General features: G+C 39.3%; 1 protein-coding gene across 3 annotated transcripts in view; it reads left to right on the forward strand.

Moving 5' to 3' along the window:
- The window catches only part of LOC109302590 (neurobeachin-like), a 494,933-nt gene that overhangs the window by 426,752 nt on the left and 61,517 nt on the right, over positions 1-6,664 (forward strand). The gene's annotated exons all lie outside the window — the stretch shown is intronic.

Genomic DNA, 6,664 nt, shown 5'->3' on the forward strand with positions numbered 1-6,664 from the left:
AATTGAGGAGCCCAGTGCAATGAAAACAATGGATTTGCACTGCTTACCATCCTGATTTGCATGAGCAGACTCCTGTGTCTTGACTTCAAGGGTCTGCCTCCACAAGGCAGCTTGTAGGATCGAAGCCTGTCTAAGCACCTTACTTAATAACTTGCGACATGATGAGCATCTTCAGCTTTCTCCTAGCCTTACTGACATGCACAGCTTGTCAGCAAGGATTTCAAAAAAATCAGGGAGATGGTTTTGTTTTTTCTCTTGCATGTGTAATCCATACCCTGTAGTCATTAACATACGTGACTCTTCTTGTGCTTTCATTTGCACTACATAAACAACTTCTAACAGTGTCGTTTGCATTTCATTGCCACAAGCAAAGAAGGAAATGCACAAATGAAAGTTTATTGTTAGTGACCTTGAGAGTATATTGTTCGGTTTAAAGTAAAAGATTCTAAATCTTCCTCTGTTTGGTTTAGATATGTCTTTTATATAGAAATATACATATAGCTTAAAATAATTAAATATGAATTAGTTTAGGAAGTATTCTGTTATATATAATAATGGGATGTAAATTATGCTTATATATTTCATGTATACATACATGTCTATGGGAATAATATAGTTATAAATGACTTGGGGATTCTCTACCTAATAATAAGGCCCTTCCTTTATGGATACATATTTACTTGTGGATGAATTGTGACTGATACATTTCTGTTGCAACTACATATTTTGGCTATTATTTATATTATTTTGTAATTTAATGTATTTTCCTTCCTTTTACAACTGAACTTCATAGATATTTCAACTCCCCAAATATAACTAAGAAAGTCATTTAAAAAATCCTAAAAGACCCAAAAAACGTCAGTACAAATACGGAAGATTAGAAAACTTAATTTTTCCCCTATGTATTTTATCCAGCAGATTATAGTGTTAGATATTTGAACTTAGTAGCTTTGGGATTTAAAAGATGTACACCAAGATTTACCATCGGTTCCCATATCACAATATCTGAGATAAGTGTTGTTTATTTTCTAATAGAAGGAAATACTGGATTTTTCTTCTGAAACAGAGAGTTGATGAATACTATCCATTCATAGGTTATAGTTTAAGCAAATAACTTTTAGCTGGAAATCCCAGCAGCCATTAGCAGATAATTAAGCTAGATTAATGTGGCCACCTCTTCCAAGAACATGGTCCAAGGTCTTAGTAGAAAAGGACCCCTACTAAAGAATGAGTCTCTAAATAAAACACATTAACCAGGGTCTAATTGATACAAAAAATTGGGCGTAGATCATAAAAGGAAGGTCTCCATCAGACCAGGTTCTGTATCCCATGTTCCAGTTATATTTTGACTCCATATTGCACTTTGGAATGAATGATAGCTCCAAAATGCACCATCAAGAACAGGAATCAGAAAAAAAAAGAGACTATCTAGAATCTTTACAAAACCCATGTAGAAGCACAAACCATCACCCATCTTGTCAACCTGTTAGATGCATGTACTTGTTGCTTAGGGATGCATTCAGACATATGTGGACATTTTGTTGCCTAGGGACAAGTACCTGTGGTGCGCCTTGCACTGCATCTGCTTGTCCCTGGGGAACGCCCATGCCATGTGCACTTTGGCATGTGGCAAGTTACCCCAGGGGCAGTAGGGGAGGCTGGGGCCAGCACTGTGCTGGCCCCAGCAGCCTCTCCTGGGGACCTCCCATGGCTGAAGCCATGGTGATCCTACTGGTTAGAGCATGGCTGAGAGCCACAGCATGACTCTGGGCAGTCCAGCTCCACTTTTCAGCAGCACATGCTGCCCAAGTGTGCGCTGCTCCATCTTTTTTATTTCCTGTGGGGTTGTTTTACCCCTGGAAAAAATAAAGCAGTGCACACTTAGGCAGTGCACCCTTACCTCAGGCAGCATGCCCTAGCAGCTTGAAAAACTCCAGACTGTATGGTACATGGAGCTGCAAACATGTTTGTAGTGCCACCTACCACATGACTGCACTCATCTGGACACACACTTTGTGTTCATTTTCACCAGCTGTTTGTGCCTGAAAGCTTGCAAAGAACAATTTTTCCAACTATCTAATTGGTCTAATAAAATATATCACATCTACCCAAAGAACCTTGTCTTCGCAATACATTACATTTAAAGTCCTATAAATTATAAAGGTAGATTCAATATCTAGATTCAAGCCCATACCCTTGTTTGCCACTTACAAAAGCAATAGAATTTGCATGCTTGTCATCTGTTTATGACAGTACATTGGCATCCCTGCTATGCATACAGTTGCCATTTTCTGTTCAAATCTAAGCATACTTTTTGAAATTTTAGCTGTTTTGCAGAAGCCCTGTGTTTAGCACCCAGCCTGAGCACTTTATTTGAACACTGGGGATATTTCACAGAAACTGTACTTGAGCCATATCTTTAGCTCCCCTGACTTGAGGGGAAGAAGGGAGGATCCATTCATTATTAGGGCTAGGGACAGACATTCAAAAAGCCTGAGCCTGAACTGATTCAGGACAGATGTGCTCTCTGGACTAAGGAAATTCAGACACATGCCTGCAGTGGCTTAGGCTAGAAGTCAGGGGGTGCTAGAGCAGCCCTCCCTTCCCTTCTGCAGGGAGCTGAGCTGATGTGGGGTATGGCCAGGCCCCAGCAGGACTCTCTCATTAGGGATGTATGCCTGCAGGGTCCCAGGCTTTTCACTGCTGGCTGCTCAAGGGGCAGGAGTGTTGCCAGCCCCTAGCCTCAGGCTAGCACTCTGAAGCAAGGGAGGTGTGTGCAGTGCATGCATCTGTTGATGATACAGAGCTTTTCAGTTTCCCTCACTGCTTTGTCATACTGTCTGCAGCAAACTGATGGGTGAGCAAGCCAACTGGGGGGCTGATAACAGTCTTTATTACCTGGTTAGCAAAACAATACCCTCAACATTACTTCATACTTCTTAAACAGCTTACCCGCTGACCTGTTGATTAGCTCCAAAAGCCCTAAGTGGTCACTGTTCTGTCTGCCTATCCCATTGAAATTGGAGAGAGAGACACACACAGAAACCTCTCAGCATTAGCTAGCAAACCACATGGTGGCTATAGTCTCTGCTGTGGCAGAGAGGCAGAAGGGATCTCTGCTTAATCAGTGAGTGGGGGGGGGGTAGTGGGGAGCATGGGGAAGCCAGAAGTCCCTGCTGTGCCTGCAAGTCTCTGCCAGAGCTACAGCCAGGGAGCAGAGGGAAGGGGATGGGAGGGGTCAGCCCTGCCTGGCCCAGAGAGCATGCTGGGATGCTGGGGTACTCTGATTTAACTTAAACCAGGAAGGGGTTTGGGACAGACATTACATAAACTGGTTTCAGCCAAATCAGTTAAGTCTGATACTACATTCAACCAGGTTTATCTCAAACCAGTTTTAGCCATTTTCTAACTGGCTTATGTGCACTTAAACATCTGTTCTGTTACAGGTTTAAACCAGTTTCTGATCACTTAAACAGGTTTATGCGTAATGTCTGTCCCTAGCCTGGGAGACTGACTCAATTCTGCCTTCAGTCTCCTTTTCTGTATGTGCACACATGCATACACAGACTCACCCACACACACATACTTGGCTACAAAGGGAAATGTCTGGGACCTGTGCTTCATGTTGCATTGGGAGAAAGTCAATATCTCTATACCTTCCCCTTACCTTAGCCACCACTTAGTGCAAGAGAACCTCCTGTAACTTATGGTTTAAATATATTCTTGAATTAGAAAAATACCATTAAATAATAAGCATGTTATATTTACTACTTCTTTATCTTTTGAAAATATTTCATGATATATCAAAAAGTAAATAAATGCATATAAATATTGAAATCAACCTACCGGAATTCATATAGTGATGAGACCAAATCTGAATTCTCAGTCTGAGTGCCCCACAGCAAATCCAAATGTAAATCTTGGCTCAGCTGTCTCTGGCTGGACATTGTGACATTTTCCAGTTTTAAAATGTAAAATTGAATGAAGGGACTCTTTGTCAACTCGAGCTATTTTTATTTTAGTCTGTGCATTGCTATATTGTTTTTATGTTATAATAAATGGAGAAGGGAAAAAATATAGTAAAAATTAACAGAGATCCAAAATTAAGTAATTTTTCCAGTATTGTAATTTTAGTATTTGGCATTTACAAGTGGGCCTATTTGTTTAAATAAAATAAGTAGTAAAGCAAATGCTAAAACTTGAAGAACAGCGTAAGGATATTGATTCATTCTTGCTTGACAGGTGAAATCACTAACTACAGCAATTATGGCATTAAAATGTCAAGAAATTAGAGGTCAGAATAACAGATAATTTTCTTCCTTTTGTCAAATTAAAAATTGACATTCTTTGACAGCACAAGATCTCTGGCTGAGAAAATTATGACAGCTTAACTCATTTTGTACTTGTAAAGCAGTAATTGATAATGAACTTTACCGTGACAGCCTTCTCCTGTGGAGAAACATGACAAAACGTCCCTAGTACAAAGCCTGTATCTCTTTTTAATATGTAAACAGTAGTTATATTGGACATTAGATGCTATTTGAAATTGTCTTTACTGTTAGTTTACATCATAATCCAAACCATTTCTTCTGGACAGGTCTAGCTGACTTCATGAGGACTGATGTTAAGAATGCTAATGCGTTAGAGAAAGCTATCTAAAGCCTACCACATTCAATTGCCCCTATATGTTTTTGCTCATTTTTCTTGTAAATTATTATTTTGCATTGTGTAAATCTTCAAAAGTGACTAAACATTTTTGGTATCTGCATTTTCTGAAATTCTGGGTACCCAATCTAGAACACTCTGAAATGACTGGATATTTCAAAAGTGCCAAGTACCCAGAAGGCAGGACACTCAAAACACTACTTACTCATTTTTAGATGTTAGGACCTTATGTGTGCACAATATAAATTGTTATATCCTTGCAGAATAAACAGCATGCTCACATATTTGATATTTTTAAACATAAATTATTCATATGATTATGTTAACTGTTTTTTTAGTAGTGTCTGGAAAACTGAAAATGATTCAACGGGGGACTCAGTTTGACAAAAATGTAACTGAACTAGTCACATGTAACATTGAAAGCACATATTTTTTATAGATTTGCAGAGAATTAATATTTCAGGTTTTTTATTTATTTCTTGATGTAAAATTATTGCCAGATTTCCATGTAGTTTTATTGAATGCAATTTGTTCATAATTAGTAATGTTTAAAAAAAGCAAGTGGAGCATTATACTCAGGGTGACCATATGACCTGGTTTGGCTGGGGCAATTCTGGATCTCGAAGGCCAGTCCCAGGCGAGGGGTGCAGTCTGGTGGGGAGGTGGAGTAGCATGGTGTACTGGGCAACTTCACCTCCCTACCAGACTGTACGTGTGCTCCTGCCTGCTGGCCTCTGTCACTGCCTGCAACAGTGCTGCTGACTGGGGGTGGGGGGAGGGGAGCAGTGTCCCAGATGTCTCAGTTGTCCGGGATTTCCTTATGGTTACCCTAATTATACAGAACAATTGTTAGTTTTTTTACATTCTAGGCTGTCTTGTTTTTTCCTTGTTTTCATACTCCATTGCAAATGTAGCTAGGCTGTACAGTACAACTGTTATCTTTTGCGTGCACCTCACATTCAGCAGAATATGGCATCCCCACAATCCCAACATGAGTGTTTAGTCGGAAAAAAAAAAAAGAAAAGAAACTAATATGAAGAAGCTACTGGGTTCAGATATTTGTTCTTAGCAGCCACCACCTGTCAAAATACCTGAGCATACCTACAGCCCACACAGCCAAATTGAAAAATGATTAAAATGACTAGTGTTTGACAGTCAGTTGCCATACCCATAAACTAATTCTTGCAGGATGATTTTGCTGGCAGCTAGCAGAGCATATGGCCTATGCAATATTTATATCTTTATGGAGGACTTGATATTTAGCATATTTAAATCATTTAAAGAGTCATGATGTTATAAGGATCTTGCATTGCTTCTCAGTTGTCTTCATTTCTAGGTTTTTACTTTTTTAGATTATATTTTCTTCTCTTATCTCTTTCTTTGATCTGACAGGAATAACAAAGCATCCCTCTGGATCTGCTATAGTGAAATATGCCCACAGGAAGAAGAGTAGCTCACGTCAGCTTTCACTTTTTTTTCTTCCTGAAATACTTTTTGCTACTACAGAGGGCTGACATGATAGGGTTGTCAAGAATCAACAAGATAGATATATCTTTAACAAAAGGGGTTGGAATGCTAGCCTTCCCTTGTGGCTGAACCTAGAAAATATGAGAGGACAAAATTAACATGCTTACTGTTCTAATACAGGAATAAAAGACTTTCATAACGACACACAGAGCTAGCCTTTGCATTCATGGGCTTATTTATTTTTATTTCTTTTTAACCAGTTAGATCTTTTTCTTCTGTGTTGTCTTTCTTTGATCTGACAAGAATATCAAAACCACCCCTCTGGATCCACTTGATTGAATATTACCCTCAGTACTGGCCACTTACATGTTCAGCCGTGCCTGTGTACCTCCATACAAGGGATGCTCCTGGCTGCTTCTCTGGGAGTAGTCTCTGTATGAAACAATTATAGAAAGCTGTGACATAATTGAGAGACTGTCAGTAGGATCAATATCCACTTTTTTCCCATGTTAACTAAGAAATCTTTTCAGCA

Source organism: Gavialis gangeticus, unplaced genomic scaffold, assembly GCF_001723915.1.
Source record: "Gavialis gangeticus isolate Ggan-Ray unplaced genomic scaffold, GavGan_comp1, whole genome shotgun sequence".
Lineage (NCBI taxonomy): Eukaryota > Metazoa > Chordata > Crocodylia > Gavialidae > Gavialis > Gavialis gangeticus.